Source organism: Ctenopharyngodon idella, chromosome 3 (assembly GCF_019924925.1).
Source record: "Ctenopharyngodon idella isolate HZGC_01 chromosome 3, HZGC01, whole genome shotgun sequence".
Lineage (NCBI taxonomy): Eukaryota > Metazoa > Chordata > Actinopteri > Cypriniformes > Xenocyprididae > Ctenopharyngodon > Ctenopharyngodon idella.
The window spans coordinates 13,067,589-13,089,600 of record NC_067222.1 but is presented as its reverse complement, the minus strand read 5'-3'; the positions used below and the strand labels follow the sequence as shown (position 1 = coordinate 13,089,600).

The 22,012-nt window shown below is 37.3% G+C and overlaps 2 protein-coding genes and 1 long non-coding RNA gene across 65 annotated transcripts in view; 2 read left to right on the top strand and 1 right to left on the bottom strand.

The window, feature by feature from the left end:
- LOC127509830 (uncharacterized) overlaps positions 1 to 22,012 on the top strand; it is a 502,366-nt gene that overhangs the window by 113,909 nt on the left and 366,445 nt on the right. The gene's annotated exons all lie outside the window — the stretch shown is intronic.
- The window catches only part of LOC127509908 (60 kDa lysophospholipase-like), a 390,873-nt gene that overhangs the window by 43,857 nt on the left and 325,004 nt on the right, over positions 1 to 22,012 (bottom strand). For 8 of the 21 annotated variants that reach the window (XM_051889246.1, XM_051889251.1, XM_051889257.1 and 5 more), the window contains one exon: positions 23 to 161. The exons of 4 other annotated variants lie outside the window; for them this stretch is intronic. The gene's annotated coding sequence lies outside the window, so the exon portion shown is untranslated. Of the gene's footprint in view, positions 1 to 22; positions 162 to 790; positions 995 to 3,029; positions 3,165 to 3,723; positions 3,864 to 4,497; positions 4,778 to 22,012 lie in introns of those variants that run through there. 9 more of the 21 variants (XR_007929393.1, XM_051889239.1, XM_051889244.1 and 6 more) reach the window with 7 other exon arrangements.
- Positions 12,675 to 14,873, top strand: LOC127510095 (uncharacterized). The gene is made up of 4 exons (XR_007929479.1): positions 12,675 to 13,146; positions 13,427 to 13,528; positions 13,869 to 13,955; positions 14,070 to 14,873. It is a non-coding gene; the product is annotated as an uncharacterized LOC127510095 (long non-coding RNA).

Sequence of the window (22,012 nt, the reverse complement as noted above, 5' to 3'; positions counted from 1 at the left end):
TTAAAGTGATAAAAAGACAAACCTGAGCGTTGATTTCTGTATCTTCTGTCCACCTCTAGAGGTCCAAATACCAAATAAAGCTCTTTGCTGGTATTTATATATCCAGGACACTTTGAAATCACGTGACACAGGATTTCTTTGAAATCACATCATAGCAGTTCCTTGAAATCACATGGCAAAACAGAAAGTTAAAGTGTTTGTACTTAACTATTTGTGGTATATATGATGGAAATAAGTGCAAACAGTTTTGTACATAACCTTTAGAGGCCGTTCACATATCGCGTCTAAAAACGCGTGGAAAGCGCGGCCGCACCGATTTCTCCTTCTTTCCAAAGCGCTTGCGCTCCCGTGGCGTCTGTCGTTGCTATGCAACCATGAACTGCGCTCTCCACGAGGAGCAGGTCGTAGGAGCAGTATCCTTTCAGCAAAGGATAAATTGATTTCTATCCCTTGCATTAGCTTTACTACTAGATATAATTATGGAGATGAGATATAAAAAACACCCTATACAGCTATAATCAGCTGTTTGGCTGAGATTTCGATGTTTTGTTACGGAAAGGCGGAAGCTGATCGGTTGGTTCTTGTCACATGACCTGCGGTGTGCTTGCGGCATTCTGAAAAGTTGAGAATTTTTCATCTCGATGCGCCTGGAAAACGCACCGCGTGCGCGTCGCTTCCATTATGAGCGCGCCTGCCGTGCGTGCGGCTACATTTGAAATAACTGACTTGCGTGCGGGAAAGACGCGATATGTGAACGGCCCCTTATGCTGTTTATTTTACAGATTCTCACCTTTCAGTCATATCTCCCTTACTTTTAAGTGTACTGAAGACATTGAGTAATCATTCACAGTAGTAATTCAGCTTCTCCAAAAGGTCCCTTTTTAAGGAAATGAGATAAGTGTGGGTTGTACATGTCAAATCTGTCAAAATCTGTTCTTCTGAAAATAGATTGGTTAGTGTGAACCATCGTCTATCCGGACAATATTCACAGGACCTAAAGACACATTATAGAGATGCAGAAAGCTGGAAAAAACTACAAAATCATGTCCGTGGTGTTCATCACATTAAGACAAATAGTCTACAAATAGAGAGAAACATAGATATGCTTATCTATGTACAGGTGCTGGTCATATAATTAGAATATCGTGAAAAAGTTCATTTTTTTATTGTAAATTATTTTAAAAAATGAAACTTTCATATATTCTAGATTCCCTACATGTAAAGTAAAACATTTCAAAAGTTTTTTTTTGTAAATTTGTTGATTAGAGCGTACAGCTAATGAAAGTCCAAAATCCAGTATCTCAAAATATTAGAATATTTACATTTGAGTTTCATTAAATGACCATCCCTACAGTATAAAATCCGGGTATCTTTTGTTTTTTGAAACCACACTAATGGGGAAGACTGCTGACTTGGCAATGGTCCAGGAGACAATCATTGACACCCTCCACAAAGAGAGTAAGTCACAGAAGGTCATTACTGAATGGGGTGGCTGTTTATAGAGTGAAATATCAAAGCATATTAAATGCAAAGTTGACTGGAAGGAAGAAATTGGGTAGGCAAAGGTGCACAAGCAACAGGGATGACCGCAAGCTTGAGAATACTGTCAAGTAAAGCCGATTCAAACACTTGGGAGAGCTTCACAATGAGTAGAATGAAGCCGGAGTCAGCGCATCAAGAGTCACCACAATCAGACATCTTCAGGAAAAGGACTACCAAGCCACTTCTGAACCAGAGACAATGTCAGAAGCATCTTACCTGGGCTAAGGAGAAAAAGAACTGGACAGTGAACAGTGGTCGAAAGTCCTCTTTTCAGATAAAAGTAAATTTTGCATTTCATGTTGAAATCATGGTCCCAGAGTCTGAAGGAAGACTGGAGAGGCACAGAATCCAAGCTGCTTGAAGTCTAGTGTGAAGTTTCTGAAGTCAATAATGATTTGGGGGGGGCCGTGACGTCTGCTGGTGTTGGTCCATTGTGTTTTATCAAGTGCAAAGTCAATGCAGCCATCTTCCAGGAGATTTTGAAGCACTTTATGCTTCCATCTGCTGACAAGCTTTATGGAGATGCTGATTTCCTTTTCCAGCAGGACTTTAGCACCTGCCCACAGTGCAAAAACCACTTCCAAGTGGTTTGCTGACCATGATATTACTGTGCTTTATTGGCCAGCCAATATGCCTGACCTGAATCTATGGGATATTTTCAAGAGAAAGATGAGAAACAGTCGATCCAACAATATACAGATGATCTGAAGGCTCAATAGTGCCTCAGCAGTGCCACAGGCTGATCACTTCCATGCCACACTTCACTGATGCAGTAATTTGTGCTAGGAGCAAGTCATTTGCTGTAATATGTCCTGCCGATCAAGTATTGAGTGCACAAAAGAACATACTTTAAAGAACTTGAACTTTTCTGTTTTGCAAATCCATTTTTTGATTGATCTTAGGAAATATTCTAATATTTTGAAATACTGGATTTTGGACTTTCATGAGCTGTACGCTCTAATCATAAAAATTAAAAAAAAAAACTTTTGAAATGTTTTACTTTACATGTAGGGAATCTAGAATATATGAAAGTTTCATTTTTAAAAATAATTTATAATAAAAAAATGAACTTTTTGATGATATTCTAATTATATGACCAGCACCTGTATATGCCAACTGAGAACTTTCATCTTTTTTTAGCCTCTAAAATACAATGCAGACATATTGCTAATGTAACCCATCTATAGGTAAATACACAACTCTAGGTTCGTAAGAGGTTCAGACATTGCAACACAAATGAATGGACGGATTCACTGTAACAGTTTCAATGTAACTTTAGTAGGAAAATGATATTGTACAAAGTAAAAATAGAAGGTAGCTGGCGTACAAATAAAATGAAAGAAAGCCCCCTTTTTAAACTAATATTGGTGTGTGTGTTTATCAGTGTATGTGTATTCGAACGACCAGTTCGGCAGTCTTTCGAAAATGGCCAAAACCAAACAATGTCCTCCAATGTATGTAAGATTCTTTGTTGGGAACAGTCCTACCACATAATGTTTCTCAGGATTTGAAGTTCAAGCTCACAGAGACTCCAGAAGATCCAGTTGGTTGGCTCGCCATCTAAGGTTTCACACTCCTCACCGATCAACGAACAGAATCCCCTCGTTACTAAAAGACCCGACCTGAATTTACAAAACAGATGACCGTAAAACATTTGTTTAAACATTAACATCAATTAGGCCTAATGATGATCATTTCTATGAAAATAACTTCCATATGTTACATATATGAACACTGTATGTGAAAACATCAATGAAATACTGATGCATTTCAATGAATTGTTCTGATAAAATAATCAAACAACATCATCCTAACTGCAAACATTGTACTATAGATTACACAGTACAAAAGAAATAGGAAATAACACTCAATGTGTATTATTTTCAATATACACTTGCAAAAACTAGAAAATTTGTCTTGCATCCTCATTTAGAGCATTTGGCCTATTTGGCCTGCATAAATGCATACTTAAATCCCAATATTACAAATAGTAAACATTATAGAACATCATATAGAACAAGACGATATAAAAAAGACAAACATTTCACTGAAATTAGAGTAGTCGTTATGATTTTGAATGATTATGATGCAATAGCCCATGTTGTGCAGTAACATAGCACATGGTTTAGCCTCGTAGGCTCAGATCAAAATAAATATGACAAAATAATTGACAGAACTCACCAAGATACGCAGGAAACCTGATTAATGAAACTGATGCTGTTCCACTGCGATCTCTCTACTATATAACTTTTTCCGATCAGCAGTAAGATGTGCTCTCACTCTCTACACCTGGTTTGATCGGTTTTGTACATGGATCAGCACTGAGCTGATTCAACCAATGAACAATGCAGCAAGGCGGGACAAAGGCAATACAACATTTTGATTGGCTTAGAGAGAGAGAGAGAGAGAGAGAGAGAGAGAGAGAGAGAGAATTAAAGGGGGTTTTTTTTTCTTTTCTTACACACATAAATTGGGTTACACTAAGGTCTTTATTTTAACAGCTTATTAAACCAATTTCTAGACTCCAGATGTCTGTGTATAGTTGTACACTATTATTTATTTTTTTAAAAAGGGATAAGTTGCGTGGATCATGGGATGCTGGCAAAAGCCACACACTGTCTTTGCAGAGGGCCCAAGATTCGGCGCTTCGCCCCTGAGATGCGCATGCAACAAAGAAGATCTGTATTTGCGGATCCGGTGACACGCGTGCATTCATTGACTTGTTTCTGAGTCGATCCTATGATTCATTTGGATTTTGAGACTTTCATTTCGCCGGTTTAGCCTTGCACAATCCACACACAGCTGTCTAAGAAAACCTGCTACCACTAGATGGCAGTATAGCCTGCTAAAACAGTCAACAGCACCGCAATCAAGCGTTCTTCCCCATATAAGTCGCTAACATGTCTTAAAGGATTAGTTCACTTTCAAATGAAAATTACCCCAAGCTTTACTCACCCTCAAGCCATCCTATGACTTTCTTCTTTCTGATGAACACAATCGGAGATATATTTATAAATATCCTGACGCATCCAAGCTTTATAACGGCAGTGAGCGAGACCAACGAGAATGAGCTGAAGAAAGTGCATCCATCCATCATAAACGTGTACTCCACACGGCTCTGGGGGTTAATAAAGGCCTTCTGAAGCGAAGCGATGCATTTGTCTAAAAAATATCCATATTAACAAGTTATAAAGTAAATATCTAGCTTCCGCCAGACCGCCTTCTGTATTCACCTTATGAAAAAAACAGAACTGACGTTGCGTCAGTTTAGCCAACCAGCTTTTTCCTGCTTGGTATGACATTAAAAAAAAGCAGAATGTTATTGATGATCTGAAAAACATCAACAGTGCAGCAATTACATTTGATGGATGGACCAGCATTACTCAGGACTACTACATTACGGTCTGTAACGAGTAGAAATAATGTGTAAAGAGTTTTAAGAGCTGCGCGCTCCCTGTTGAACTGTCTGCATTGTATGTGCGCCTAGAGCACCCCATGTATGCAGGTTATTTCTGTTGTCTGTTGCTCATTTCAAGTTATTTTGTTTTAGTAACGCTGTGTATGGTAGAATGTTTGTGACGGACACTAGTTGCGTGAGTTTCATGGGGAATAAAGTGCAAGCTGTGAAATGCCAATCGCCTCCGTGAAGTCCGTCTGGTACCTGCAATCACTCCAGCTAAATATGGAAGGCCAAATGGGTCATTATTTGCCATTAACTAAACGCCTGGTGTCCAGAAAACGCTGTTTTTTTGCAGCACTTTAGACGAAAAGTCTACACAGGGCTGGAAATGGGGGTAACACGGGGGGATGGAGTCCGGGGAGTGAATTTTAAGGGGGGGACGGCATTCCAGTTCAAATTGGTTATTTTTTTTTTAGGAAAATGAAAGGGATTTCTAATTTATTCACTCAATAGCCTATAAAGTGATACAAGATTCAGAACAAAAACATATAGCACAATAAAAAATATATTTAAAAAAAATGCAGTGCATTATTCTATGTTTGTATGCGCAATCGACTTACATGATTGGCCATATTATGAGAACCGATCATCATCAGAGCAAACCACTTCTGGTAAATTAACTGGGATAAACCGAGATTTTATCCAAAAATCTGAAGAGAAACTGTTACTTTGATAGATGATAACTGAAAAATGTATGTTAATAAAACCTAGTTTACGCAGACTCTCTGAAATTACCCAGGTTTAATCAGATTTAACCCTCTGAGCCCGATGAACGCACTGGCATGTTATCCTGGATTTTTTCCCTCATGACAGCGGAAACAACTTAAAATACTCCGTCATTTTTGGCCATACAAATAAGTGCACGGCTCAGCACTTCTACAGACAAGTGAGCGCGCTCACCTCACGGTGGTGCATGAGCACCAGGTGCGTTCTCTACGAGTCGTCCTAACCATAAATATCTATGCTTCTAATAACGCACTGGTTCTATCACTGACGGACACGCATAATCTTGAGGAACATTAACATTTCTCTGTTCTTGCTCAGCTTCATCTGCCAGTTTATGCCTCGCTCTTCTTAGCTCTGCTGACGCCATGTTTCCAACACCTGGCCCCGCCTTGATGCAGTGATTGACAGGGCGGGGAGGAGACGTGATCGGCTCAGAATGCATTTTCAAATCCACATTGAATTTTGCTACTTTCATTGCGGGACATTTAATGAAAATGCAGTCGCAAGTGTTTAAAGCTGCAGTCCGTAGTTTAGCCTCTTTGTCGCCATCTCTGTTTGATCACTCATTGAGTTCACATACATTTTTCTATTAAGTGCAATATAAATTCACAGTAATTTTACAGTAAACTACTGGCAGCCAATATTTGACTGTTTATCAGTTAATCACTGCAAATTTACACTGCAAAGTTTTACATTATATTATTGGTGGTCTGTATTATTAATGATAATCAAAGAACAAAGTAAAAACTTTAAAAAAGATTCATCTACTTAAATTATACAGTTATGACTATGCAGAGTTATTTTATACTTGATTATTCAATTTCTGTTGTATTTTTACTTGAATACTACTGTTAGACCTACTTGAAAAAATATACTGCACTGTTTAATTTGTATCTTTATTCTACTGTATTTATTTATGCTGCTGCTTCTGTGTTTATTCATACTTATTTTATTACTGACTATTGCAACAAATAATCTCATAAAAACACAAATACATTGAGTGAACAAACATTTCAGTGAGACAATTGTAATTTCTTTTTAAAAATATGTATAAAAATGCCCCCATGAGAGTAACCTAAGGGGGGAATTACCCCCATTTTCCTAAATGAAATTCTTGCTCGAAAAGTATAATTGCTCTATTTTTTTTTTTTTTTTTCACTGTGGTATTGACTTTGGTATTGAATGCACTGCAGCATGAAGCTTTTTGTTGATTGTCACCATTGCTGAGATTCATACACTGATTCTTGATGTCAGTGTGAGTCTGAATGATACTGTACTTCAAAAATTACTGTCAAGCATTTTTTATTATTTTTTTTAATTCAAGTGATCAGATTGTCATGACACTGCTGGAGCACATGCTGCAAGATCACAAGATCAGTAGAAAGTTTACAGGCACTAAACCCTGACAATCAGTGATGAGGTTTCAGATGTAATCGGTGAACAAAACCACTTTATGATGTTTATATCATTAATAAGCAACAAGCATCTGATTTCTGGCTTTCTTTAACATAAGAATCACATTTTCTAAACACAGTGCTAAAACAACAACAACAACAACAACAACAACAACAACAGTGTTTCCTTTAGTTGTGCTCTTGATCTTTGAACTTTCCAATTAACTTTTTTTTTGCTGTTCACCAAAATGGTGACTTTAAAAACAGTATATATATTTTCAATAAATAAATAAGTGAAGCTGGTAAAGCTGTTTTTGGAGTTGTTTATCATCCTCTGATCAGATCTTGAGAAATTTCATTGTTTGCAGTTGATGTTTCAGTGGATGACATCAGATCAATTATTATTTGCAGTAGAAATGAATTTGAATGTGAATGAAAAATAAGAGAATTATTTATTTGGTTTAACCTAGAAAATACGTCAGATTAGGTTAAATGAACATGAGCTGTGGTATTGAAAACGTAAGTTCACTAGAAAAGTAAGTTCACTTTACTTTTGTAAAGTTATTCCAACTAAGATAAAAATGTTCACACTGTAAAAAAAACTTAACTTTTTGAGTTATCTTTTACATTGACTCAGTTAAGTTGAATTTTAAGTACTTTCAACCTGACAATGTAGTTATTTGAACTTATAAAGTTTAGTTGGAATAACTTTACGAAAGTAAAGTGAACTTATTTTTTTAGTTTTCAACACCACAGCTCATGTCCCAGATAGCAGACCAACCTTGAATCAATGTTAATGCATTAACCAAATTATCATTGAATCAATGTTGAAATTTAAGTTGATTTTTCATCAGGTTTGCACCCTGAAATAATGTTATTTCAATGATGAAAAATAGATCAAGATGGTTGTAAAATTAATGTTTTTTCAACCTTAATTAAATCACCTATTTAACATTGAATTAACATGGAAACAATATCAAATCAGTCTTGCTTTGTGTACAGCAAGATTAAGCCAGTTAAATGTCTATTTCTACTCATTTCAATCAGAGACAATGTAAGGGCTGCAGTTAATATGGTTTTAATGAACAATTCACAACTTCCTTCAGTTTACATACAAATGTATGTATTTATAACCACACACTGTTTGAACAGGAATTAACATCACATTCAGGAAAAACAAGTGGCTGGAAAAATGGCATTTCATGGTGACAAACAAATAGACCTGGGGCCTGTACCATGAAGCCGGATTAGCTGGCTAGCCAGTTAAGTTTCAGATTAGTTTGTGCCAATCCTGGGTTTTAGGAACCATGAAAGTGACTTGGCTTTTAGCGGTGTTCATCACCATAGTAACTTACGCTCCACAGCTAACCTGCTCCGGGGCAGGTTATGTTCTGGGTAAGAGATCTCAAACCAAAATTGGACCAATCAGATGTGAGCAAAGTGACACTGACACATCCAACGCAATAAAGTCCCTACCCCAGTTTCTCTTCCTCCAAATTAAAGATAATTAATTATTATATGATCTATATTATTAATCCATTTCACACAAGCAATTTTAGTTTAACAGTTATTATTAAGCATTTATTTTAAATAAATATTAATATATACAGAATGTAGAATCAACAGATGACTCTTTAAAAATGACTACATAACCTTACATGTTTGAGTCTCTATTGCTGTATATAATAAACTATAAACACTTGACAGTTTTCACTTGCTCTGATAGAGCAAGATAATTTCTTTTATTTGTCCTTTTTCATGGACAAGTTTCTTCTTTAGTGTAAATGCATTTAAATCCTTCATTTTCTTCAGCAAAAGAGTTTTGAATCACGTTGACTCTCTCGCGAGAAGTAGATCACAGTTTCTTTCTGCTGCAAGGCATGTGATTGGCTGTTCGCCACTGATGTCACGCATTCATGTGCACGCGCTCCACAAACTCAGGATCAAAGCCTGAGTTGACAGAGAAAGTTGATGATCAGCATCATGGTACCAACAAAGCCGGATTGGAGTGGTTTGGTTTTGTCAACTTGAAACTAATCCTATAACCCTGAGTTTGTTCAACTACCATCATGGTACAGGCCCCTGGTTTCACAGACAGGGCTTAGGCTAAGCCAGGATCAGACCTTAGTTCAATTATTTAAGTAGCTTTTATAGACATGGCTTAGAAAAAAACAATCATTGCCATTGTTTTGTCTCAAGATAAACACCAGTGGTGACATATTTTAAGATATGTTTTCAGTCAAAACAGCTCAAACATGCATTTTAGTCTGGGACTAGGTTTAAGCCTCATCTGTGAAAGGGGTTAAGCAGTAAAAAAATAAATAAATACATTATTGGCGTTCATCTTGAGACAAAACAATAGCACAGACAAATTTTAAGATGTCAGTGCAAGTTACTTTCAGTTAAAACAGCTCAAACATGCATTTTAGTCGTTGGAAAAAGAGCCTGGAAAACTGTGACAACATAAATGCAACCTGCATCTGTAAAATGGAAGTAAATACACATGGAAACTCACCATCGAGGACAGAAACACAGTACTACAGACTGAAACACTACCACAGTTCACTGTTCAGGACTTGAAGCTTTTCAAGGATTGAAGCTACTCTTCTAATGCAAAAAGTATGTCCTTATTCATTAAATTGATACTCTGACGAACTCAGGGATTTTCACCATGAGCAAAGACCGCAAGCTGATCAGGAGCACAAACGGAGCCAGTTTTGCAGAAACAGCAAATACAAACTTTGAGGCCTCCTTTTTCTCAGGCTTCACTTGTTGTAAGACATCTAAAGAAAACAAAAACAAACAGGAAGTTAAAACTGCACAATGTTCTTAAACATTTGATCGGTAGTAGTGTACGACTGACAGAAGGTGGGTCATAAATATTTGGAAATGTGACTGTTACAATGTACAACAAAATTAAGTGAAACTTGAAATATAATAAAAAAAAAAAAAAGGTTTAAGTTAAAACATGCTGAATTCAAATTTATGACTATTTAATATAAACCAGTATAGGTTGATGTATACCAGAAATAAAACCAAATTTACCCAAGTCTAATTGCGCATCACACGCTGAAAATCCCCCCCAGCAAACCCAAACAAAAACTTACCAAATGCAGATGCAGTTTTACAATCGTTTCACACTTGGGTAAATTTGGTTTTCTATTCGCACATTCGGACTTCCGCATAAGCTACAATAACTTTGTACACTACATTGGACATTCAGTGGACGTTCGCAAGTAAGTGTGCCATTAAAATAATACTTGCCCATTTTGATCGATTGTGAAAAATGTTGTAGGTTTACAATCGTTGGTTGTAAATATCGTGTCGCTGTTCAGAATCTGCAAACATTAACTTTATTGCACATTATTAGAACGTTCTTAAACGCGGAAGTCCGAATGTGCGAATATAAAACCAACTTTACCCAAGTTCAGTTCAGCCTTCAAATAACCCGCTGTTAAACTGAAGTACAGGGACTTCACTGCACATTACTCAAACCACCCGCCCCTCCGTAAAGCTAGACATTGTTTGCAATAAAACAACTTTCTCACACCTGAAAGGAGGGCAGTAATCAAATCCAATACAGCATCCGATGGGAACACATACAAACCGATGAAAAAGACAGGCTGGGGTACAACAAACGAGCCATTAGTGCAACGAGCAGTAATAAAAAGAGATTAGCACAACGCTACGTGCTAACAGCACATACTTGTAACCACTGTAGCCACAGAAAAAGGGGAGGATCCGGACGTGACGCATCCCAGGCTTCTTCTTCTTCTTCTTCTTCTTCTTCTTCTTGTGACGTTTATTGGCGGTGGGCAAGCCAACTTTTGGTGCACTACCGCCACCAACTGAACTGGAGTGTGACGTGACAATGGGAATGATTATATATCTATATCTACATCCATATATACGTGTATATATACACACACACACACACACATATATATATATATATATATATATATATATATACATACATACATGCACATATATATCTATAAAAAAATAAAAAAATAAAAAATATATAAAGACTTATATTCTCCTGAAGTTTCCTGTATCTATTATATATTTTATTATCATTCTTCTGAATTTTCTATTGCCTAATATCAGTTCTAATGTCATATTATTTGCACCTTCTGTTTGTATCTTTGTTTCTAGCATTTGTCTCTCTTTACTATATGCTCTACACTGTAATAAAATGTTCCACTGTTTCAATTTCACCACAAAATCTACAAAACCCAGAAGGGTGCTTCCTGATTTTATGCAGGTTTCCATTTAAAGATGAATGTCCTAATCTTAATCGTGTTATTATTACTTCTTCTCTTCTTTTAAAGTCACTTCCAGTCTCATTAATTTGTAATCCTACTTTCTTTTGGATTTTATATAGATGTCTACCTGTCTTCTCCATATCCCATTTTTGTTGCCAAGATTTAATAACAGCTTGCTTTATAATTATCTTTGCTTCTGCTTTACTGATTTTTACATCAATTTCTACATTATTTTTATTCAATGATCTTTTAGCATGTTTATCTGCCATTTCGTTTCCATCTATTCCAACATGTGCTGGGACCCATAAAAATGACACAACCCTGTCATGATCATGTATTCTATACAGCAGTTGCATTATTTCTATAATAATATCTTGTCTGCAATTTGATTGACCCGATTAAATACTTCTTAACGCAGCCATTGAATCTGAACATACCACTGCTTTCTTAATCTGAGTCTCTTCCAACCATCGTAAAGCTATGACAATAGCAATCAATTCTGTAGTAAATACAGATAAGTAGTCTGGTGTTCTTTTTGTAATAATTACTTCTTGTTGTGGTATGACTATTGCTACTCCTGTCTTATTGGATTCTGGATCTTTTGAACCATCTGTATAAATCTGTACATTATCATAGTACATCCGTTCCATATACTGATTTACTTCATTTATTACACCACTATTGGATTTTTCTACTTTTAGTAAATACAGATCTATTGCAGGCATTTTAAATAACCACGGAGGGAGTACAGCTATAGGCACTGCATCACTGTATTTCCTATTTACTAAATCCATTGTTTGTGCCATTTCTTCTGCTATCCACCCAATGCTTTTTATATTTGTTCTCTCATGCTCCCAACATTCTTCAAATATCGCCTTTGTTGGATGCTTACTGCTGTGGCCTTTTAAAGATACCCAATAAGTCATTTTTAATTGCATGCGTCTTTCTTCTAAGGGCATTTCACCCATTTCTACCTGCAGAGCAGCTCTGGGTGATGTTCTGAACGCTCCACAGCATATTCTCAAAGCTTGTGTCTGCACCTTGTCAGTTTTTTCCAGTACATGCCGGCTTGCTGATCCGTATGCAATACATCCATAATCAATACCAGACCTAATAACTGCTAGATATATGTTTCTGAGAGAACTACGGCTAGCCCCCCATTCAGTCTCATAACATTCAGTGCTTTCTTACATTTAGTCAATAACTTTTTTACATGTATATTAAAGTTCAGTTTCTCATCTAACCAAACACCAAGAAACCTTACTACTGATACCTGCTCCAATTGCTTTCCATAAAGAAACAACTTAATTTGAACATTTTTCTTCTTTGTAAAACATATTACCTGTGTTTTCTCTACTGATATTCGAAAGCCCCACTTCTGTGCCCACTCTTCAACTTTATTTACTGCTTGCTGAACTTTCTTAACTGTGTAAGTTATATTTCTGCCTCTTCTCCAAAGTGCACCATCGTCTGCATATATTGACCTCCCCATCCCTTTTTCCACCTCATTAAATATATCATTGATCATTATATTTAATAGAAGGGGGCTGCATCCCAGGCTGAAACTAACCAGCCCTGAAATAGTGCACACTCACTGCTGATTGGTGATCACGAGTGTCAATCACCACCCTTACCTCATTCATACGGTCACACAAACAACTTTCGACCACTAATAAATGCTGTAAAAATGTTTCTCCTATTAGGACCTAAAGCTTTTCAATGTTTTTTGATGACTGAGGACACTTTACAATACATGGTAAGTAATTTCTATAAAAACTGATATAGTTGTTAATAGATAATGAATTACTAATGTTGGATATGTTTGAGTAAAATCCATGTAGTTTATTGACTTGCATGTTATCCTCTTTAACAAACTTTAGACTTGAAATTATCCAAACCAGATGTTCATGTTCATTAACCTTTATGCCATCCCAAATGCATGTGATTTTTGTGTTGTTTTTTCTGAAAAATATCTGTTTTGTAATAATTTTGTTTTACATGTGTCCTCTCTCTCTCTCTCTCTCTCTCTCTCAAAGTGATGGTTTGCATTACTGTGTATGAATCGTCAAGGTATCAGTTAAATATCTTCTTTACATTTCTACTGAAGGAAAAAAAAGACACATCTGGATGGCCTGAAGGTGAGTAACAGCAAATTTTCATTTTTGTGTGAGCAATCCCTTTAATCAAGAGCGTTCAAATATATGTATTGGGGTGTAAAGATAATTTATGATTTGTTGATGCATGTTTTATTTTCAGACTAAATTATAAATGCAACCTCTGACTGATTCAGATGCATTTCTTAATTGCAAATGTGGATAGTCATAAATAGAAATTATTTTAGTTTTGTAAAAAAAATTGTCCTATCCTTTGCTATCAAATATCTACACATAATCTGATTCATTATTACAGATTATTCTGAATTTTTTTTTTTTTTTTTTTTTTTAAATGAGAAAAATAATCACAATTGCTTTATCACAGACTGAAAACATTCACCTGAGAAGAGTGTGTCCTGTAGGCCCTTTTTTCCTGAGAGAAAGTCCTGAAGACCTCATCAACGAGTACCTTGTGAGTTGAACGTCAGCATATTCTGATTTTTCAGAAAAAGTATAAATTTGTTTATTTTGTAGTTATTCTAGCAAAAGGCAATGAAACTGGTTTGTTTTATGTACACGACTTTAGGATAACCAAACAGATGATTGTGACGGTGACCCTGAGCAGCTCTTAGTGGTGGTGTTCATTATTCTGAAGAAGGGGGAGAACTTCATGAACCACCTGCTGACATTGACATTGTGATCGAGGGAGTTAAAGTTTTGAATCAACTCACTTCAGTCACATCAGCTTGTGCCCTGCTTCTGGGTATGATATACATCAACCTATAATGGTTTATATGAAAGCTTGCGGTCTTTGCTCGTGGTGGAAATCCCTGAGTTCGTCAGAGTATCAATTTAATGAATAAGGACATACTTTTTGCATTAGAAGAGTAGCTTCAATCCTTGAAAAGCTTCAAGTCCTGAACAGTGAACTGTGGTAGTGTTTCAGTCTGTAGTACTGTGTTTCTGTCCTCGATGGTGAGTTTCCATGTGTATTTACTTCCATTTTACAGATGCAGGTTGCATTTATGTTGTCACAGTTTTCCAGGCTCTTTTTCCAATGACTAAAATGCATGTTTGAGCTGTTTTAACTGAAAGTAACTTGCACTGACATCTTAAAATTTGTCTGTGATATTGTTTTGTCTCAAGATGAATGCCAATAATGTATTTTTTTACTACTTAACCCCTTTCACAGACAAGGCTTAAACCTAGTCCCAGACTAAAATGCATGTCTGAGCTGTTTTAACTGAAAACATATCTTAAAATGTCACCACTGCTGTTTATCTTGAGACAAAACAATGGCAATGATTGTTCTGGGTTCATTCTGACGCCGGTGAACCCAAGATGCTTCATACACTTTGCCACCTCTATGCTGCAATAAACTTCATATTTGAGATCTTCAATGGCATTTTATTTTTTATTTTTTTCTCACAGTAAGTTTTGAACTATGGCAGTGGTGTCCAAACTCGGTCCTGGAGGGCCACAGTCCTGCAGAGTTTAACTCCAGCCCCAATTAAACACGCCTGAACCAGCTAATCAAGATCTAATTAGGCATACTAGAAACCTCCAGGCAGGTGTTTTGAGGCAAACTGATGCTAAACTTTGCAGGACAGTGACCCTCCAGGACTGAGTTTAGACACCCCTGAACTACTGTGTCATTCAGACTCACACTGACATCAAGAATCTGCGTATGAATCTCAGCAATGGTGACAATCAACAAAAAGCTAGTGCTATAGTTCTGGTACAGATATGTATTTATTTAATTTTATATTTTGCACTTACTACTTTAGTACTTACAGTAATGTGGTATTATATATTGTATTATGTCAAATTTACTTCTGTCTGTATTATTCTCACCAGTCAGCGTAATATGACATTGCATGTGAGGGGTCAAGGGTCACAGGTTTACAGCCTTGCAGGAAAAACAGACTGACCTATCAGGGTTTTCATCATGAGATTAGGGTTTAGCTGGTTTGTGTGGACAGTCTGTCTCTGCTGGTAGCAGATGTATGGTAGTATCAAATCTAAATTTTAACTGGCATGTTACAGTGAGAGTGCTGAAATAATGTCATTTCGTGTTCAGACACAAGGGGGAGATGAAGCACTGTATCTGGGTCTTCTGGAGGGAAAAACTGGCTGATGACACCACAGTCATTTCATCATTTGTGTTTTGTTGCACACATGCAGGTACTTCTCTAAGATGTCTGCTAAAGATCTAGAAATCTGGAAAACATCTGCTGTGTAAAAGCATCTGATAATCATATTAGAAAAAGCAGTTAGTCTTAGAGCAGTCTTAGGCTTAGAGAGACGTATTGCAGATGAGCAAACACAGATGTAAATGGACGTCTCTGAGATGAATGTGTGCTATCAGGGGGTGTAATTTTTTTTCTCAGATCTTAATTTTTGAGGCAATGAATGTTTAAGCATGATACATGTGTTAAATGTGAAGGTAAAATATAACAAAAATAAAGAGCATCATAATAATAATATTGGTCTATTAGAACAGTTAACCATCTGCAGAACCCTTTATATACGTACTTTCCATATTCATTTCAAAACTTGAAATTTACTGACTGGAACACAGACCCATCTCCAAACACGCACACTAACTTCTATTCACTGTAGTTCTCAGTGCTTTAGAAATGATAAACATAATTTCAGATGTCTGACACTGCCAGGGCGACATCTAGTGGCTGCCAAAACCTCACTGAACACATGCACTGACCCCAATGTAACTCTGCTGGAGCTGAACAGGATTGCTAGAGTCTGGAGGATCAGATGAGTTGCTGTCTTCCAGGCTGGTCATAGCTGGTCTAGCAGGCTGGTTTTTAGGTGGTTTGACCACTCTTTTTGTTTAACTGCTCAGGCTGTGACCACTGACCAGCTGAACACAAGCTAGGCCAGTTCAAAAACAAACCAAGACCTGCTAACCGGCTCAGGCTGGTTTTAGCGTTTTTTTCTCACACAATCACAAGACAATGATACAATTATTTCACTCACCTCTCATGTAGAAATCCAACACGTCCTTTGAAATATTCGTGTTAAAATAGTTTGCTAAAAAATACGATTGCTTTAGGTAGGCATAACTTTTATCTTTCTGATGAACACAATCAGAGAAATATTAATAAATATCCTGACGCATCTGAGCTTTATAATGGCAGTGAACTGGACCAACGAGTATGAGCTGAAGAAAGTGTCTCCATCCACATCCATCCATCATAAATGTACTCCACTCGGCTCCGGGGGTTAATAAAGGCCTTCTGAAGCGAAGAGATGTGTTTGTGTAAAAAAATATATCCATATTTAACAAGTTATGAAGTAAAATATCTAGCTTCCACCAGATCGCCTTCCGTATTCAAGTTACGAAGAAAGTGTGATGATGAAAGATTGAAGATGTTATAAATAATATATAGTAATAATAATAATACAACCTGCTAATCATGCTAACAACACCCTAGTACTTGAACTGAGTACCTTAGTGACTGCATATCAACACCTTAGCAACCACTCTGAGTACCTTAGATACCCTAGCAACCACATAGCAACACCCAAGCAAACAACCTGAGTACCCTAGCAACCGCATAGCAACACCTTAACAACCACCCTGAGTTCCTTAGCATCTGCATAACAACACCCTAGCAACCACTCAGAATACCTTAGCAATACCAACCCAGGTACCCTAGCAAGCGCATAGCAACACCCTAGCAACCACTCCGAGTACCTTAGAAACTGCATAACAACACCCTAGCAATCGCATAGCAACACCCTAGCAACCACTGTGAGTACCTTAACAACTGCACAGCAACACCTTAGCAACCACACCAAATATCTCAGCAACTGTAAAGCAACACCCTAGCAACCACCTAGAATATCCTGGCAACTGCATAGAACACACTAGCAACTAATATGAATACCCTGGCAACCACATAGCAACAGCCTAGCAACCACCCTGAGTGCCTTAGCAACCACATAGCGACACCCTAGAAACCACCCAGAATGCCTTAGCACCCACATAGCAACATGCCACTCATGTCATAGCAACATGTCACTCAGAATACCATAGCTATACACTAGCAATTGCATAGCAACACCATTTTTTATTTTGTGGGCACAGTGGGCTAGGGCCAGCCCACATCAAACCTAAACAGGCCCAGTGCGGGCTTGCCCAGACGAGGCCTACAGCTTTGGGCTCACTGCGGGCTGTAAGTTGTGAAGTGGAGCCTCCATGGATCGGACTTGTTTGTTCAGCACATCCCACAGATGCTCCATTGGATTGAGATCTGGGGAATTCGGAGGCCAAGTCAACACCTCAAACTCGTTGTTGTGAACACCCCACAAGAGCTGCAGTTTTGGAGATGCTCTGACCCAGCTGTCTAGCCGTCACAATTTGGCCCTTGTCAAACTTGCTCAAATTCTTACGCTTGCCCTTTTTTCTGCTTCTAACACATCAACTTTGAGGACAAAATGTTTACTTGCTGCCTAATATATCCACCCACTAACAGGTGCCGTGATGAAGAGATGATCAGTGTTATTCACTTCACCTGTCAGTGATCATAATGTTATGCCTGATCGGTGTACACATATATATATATATATATATATATATATATATATATATATATATTCTGGAGGTTTAAGTTTCATTGCTCAATATTAAAAATAATTTTCAGTGCACTGTATTTCTGCTGGTTTTCACACTTCATCTCTCTCTCACACACATTCACATGCAAATACACACAAACATCGTCACCTTTTTGACACTTGTGGCTCTTGAAGGCATCTGTGACGTCTGAAACTGTTTATGAATGTCTGTTTTAGCAGAAGCGTATTAAACCACAGTGTGTTTAAATGTTAAAGTGTCTCTACACTTACAGTTCTTCTCTCTTATCGACTGTCAATTGATCACTTGCTATTATATTTGCACAAAAATGCATGTTTAGTCGATGTAAATCATTCAGATCGCTGCACTAAACTCATCTGTGGTTGTTTGGCTGTGGTGAGTTGTTGACCGACACACCTGACGTCTGTGGTTTGGTTGAGTGTGGTTTGTGTGGACAGATCTCAACCAAACGACCAACTGAATCTGAGTTTAACAGCAGAAAGATGAATGTAGTGACACTTGATCAGGCCAAACATCTGTGGATTCAACCGACATGTGTGAACAAATGTGCTCAAGTATATGTGATGAGAGATAAAGATCAAAATAAGAGCAGAGTGGAATATAAACTGAAGAAATGACTCAAGTTCACACATTTATTTTTGCGACCACGTGATCAGTTTATTTTTCGTCTCATTTCACACTCATCATTGTTTCCACTCCAGTGGTCAGCGTCTTCTTCAAACTGTTTAACAGTGTGTTTTCACCCACAGCTGTGATGAGATCAATGTTTCTCTGGTATACTCAATAAGCAACTCCATAGGAACAACTCTGAGTACCTTAGCAACCACATAACAACACTCTAACATGCTACCAACATAAATCATTCTAACCTGCTAACAGCTGCTAATCAAGATAGCAATGTGTTAAATTATGTTAGCAACGTGGGGGGCTATTCACATCCCTGCAAACATGTCCCTGCAGGGCCTATACTGGCTTTTTGCGGGCACAGTGGGCTAGGGCCGGCCCACACCAAACCTAAAATCATTCTATGCTGGTAGTGTGCAAAGCTACATCTGATGACAATAAAATCTTTCTGTAGGCCTGTGCCTTCTCCTTTGTGTCAGTATCAAATATAAGAGTGATGCTAACATTAAAGTTCGACATTAAGCCTTGTTTTGAGCTTGTCCTTTGGACAACTAAATTGGTCATTTACTTGTCAAAAAAAAGTAGCTTGCCTGGAAAAAAATAGGATTTTTTTGTGTGTTGTACATATAATTTATTCTGAAACAAGCAACATTCTCATCAGTATTTTATCAGCAGTGACATATTTAAATCTGCATATTTATGTTATTTACCCTGGGGGTATTTTATTAACCTTTATAAAAGGCATTTCCCTCCTAATCTAATTCAATTTATGTTTAATCTTTTATTTCAAATTCTTACATTTGATCAGTTAAAATAGTAAGACACTATAGGGCTGTTACCAAATTAAATAATGTACACTGAAAAAGTACAACTACATTTTTGAATATACAAATAAGAAATGTTGGTGGGAAATGTATACTTTTAAACATGAAATTAAACCGCCAGTAGATGGTGGCAAGTGACCGTCTTATTGGGTGAGCCACTGAGTCATTTATTCAAATGATTCAGGCTGAATCAAGAATGAAGTAGTTGTTTATGATTGGGCCATTGAATCTTCACTCAACCGGTTTGTTCAAAACGTTGAATCATTCAAAACGGCTGAGCGTAGCTGCGAGATGTGCTGGTTCTGCTTTGTTTGGAACTATTTTCGCTGCTACAATAGAACAGAAACAGGCAATATTGCACTTAAAACGTAAGTAATTAATATTAACTACTTGTTTACTGAACTTTTGTATGAAATTAGTGTCAATTTCAATCAAGGTGACATTCAGGAATTCAGCACGGTCGTGTGATGCTTAACTTTATCATATGTCGTAAATAGCTAGCTATAAAAACCCCACATATTGAATTTTTATTGCAACATGATAACTGATTTTCTCTGCGTGAGCAGAGCTCATTTGTTTTGAATTCTCCTCAAGAGGTTACGTGCGCCTCAACAGCGCAATTAGGCTATCACCGCCAATGTACATATATTGCTATATCCACTATCAATCGCCACTTTAGCTAAAACAATCATTCTCGTGTTTTGGTTGTTATTGACATTTTAATCAAGCTATTTATCTGGTCAGGCAAGTAAAATTCTCTTTCACATCAAAAAATCCCGGACAAGCGTATGTCAAGCCCTGCAAGCCTATGTGCCGGGGCTCAGCCCCGGACGGCACTGGCCCAATTTAACCCCTGCTGACATGTCTGTCTAGATCTCAGCATCTTCACTTATTACAATCCAGTTTGACTATTTCTTTCATACTAAACTTTTAGATGTTTTATTGAAAATAGTACATTTTGAAGTCACCGTTATGGAGGTCAGTGTTTGCTTTAGTTGGGCTCTTGACCATTGACTTCCTAACTTTAATGTTTCTCTGGCTGCTGTAACTGTGTGTTTCTGAAACACTTTTGATTAAACAAAAACTGCAAGAGAAACTCTGGTTAGATGAAGTTGATTACTTTATTGATGATTCAATCATCATGCAGTGGTCAGAATCAGAGAGATTTATATTTTACAGAGTATGATTTAGGGAATGATTCAGTGGCAGACGCTCCTGCAGTCATTGACTATTTCTTTTTTAACAATCATTAACTGTTATTTTCATTAATGGTAAATGTTTGGCACCCTGTGCTGGCAGATTTATAGTTGTAGATTAATATTGAGGGCCCAGTGGGGGCTTTCCGGGGTTAAGTGAGGGCTGCCTGTGCAGGACCAGTGCTAAGGGGCCAACGTTTTGCCAATGAGCAAATTCTCAGGTTCCCTGCGCTGGCAGCCTGCATGATGAAGAGTTAATCAGTGTTATTAACTTCACCTTTTTGTGTCCATAATGTTATGCCTGATCAGTGTACATTATATTTATTTATTTATTTATTCTGGAGGTTTAAGTTGTAGGGGTCTAATTGAGTTTCATTGCTCAATATTAAAAATAATTTTCAGTGCACTGTATTTCTGCTGGTTTTCACACTTCATCTCTCTCACACACATTCACATGCAAATACACACAAACATCGTCACATTTTTGACACTTGTGGCTCCTGAAGGCATCGGTGACGTCTGAAACTGTTTATGAATATCTGTTTTAGCAGAAGCGTATTAAACCACAGTGTGTTTAAAGGTTAAAGTGTCTCTACACTTACAGTTCTTCTCTCTTATCGACTGTCAATTGATCACTTGCTATTATATTTGCACAAAAACGCATGTTTAGTCGATGTAAATCATTCAGATCGCTGCACTGAACTCATCTGTGGTTGTTTTGCTGTGGTGAGTCGGTTGACCGACACACCTGACGTCTGTGGTTTGGTTGAGTGTGGTTTGTGTGGACAGATCTCAACCAAACGACCAACTGAATCTGAGTTTAACAGCAGAAAGATGAATGTAGTGACACTTGATCAGGCCAAACATCTGTGGATTCAACCGACATGTGTGAACAAATGTGCTCAAGTATATGTGATGAGAGATAAAGATCAAACTAAGAGCAGAGTGGAATATAAACTGAAGAAATGACTCAAGTTCACACATTTATTTTTGCCACTGTGTGATCAGTTTATTTTTCGTCTCATTTCACACTCATTGTTTTTTCCACTCCAGTGGTCAGCGTCTTCTTCGAACTGTTTGACAGTGTTTTCACAGCCGTGATGAGATCAATGTTTGTCAGCTTTTAAAAGATATTTTTAAAGTTTAAATGTGAATTCACTGAATATTACACCAATTTATTCTTTTCATCTAATAGTTTTTCTTTTGAATGGCCTGGTAGTTTCTCTAGTGTTTATTATATGGATAAAAGTGTCTGCTAAATGATTAA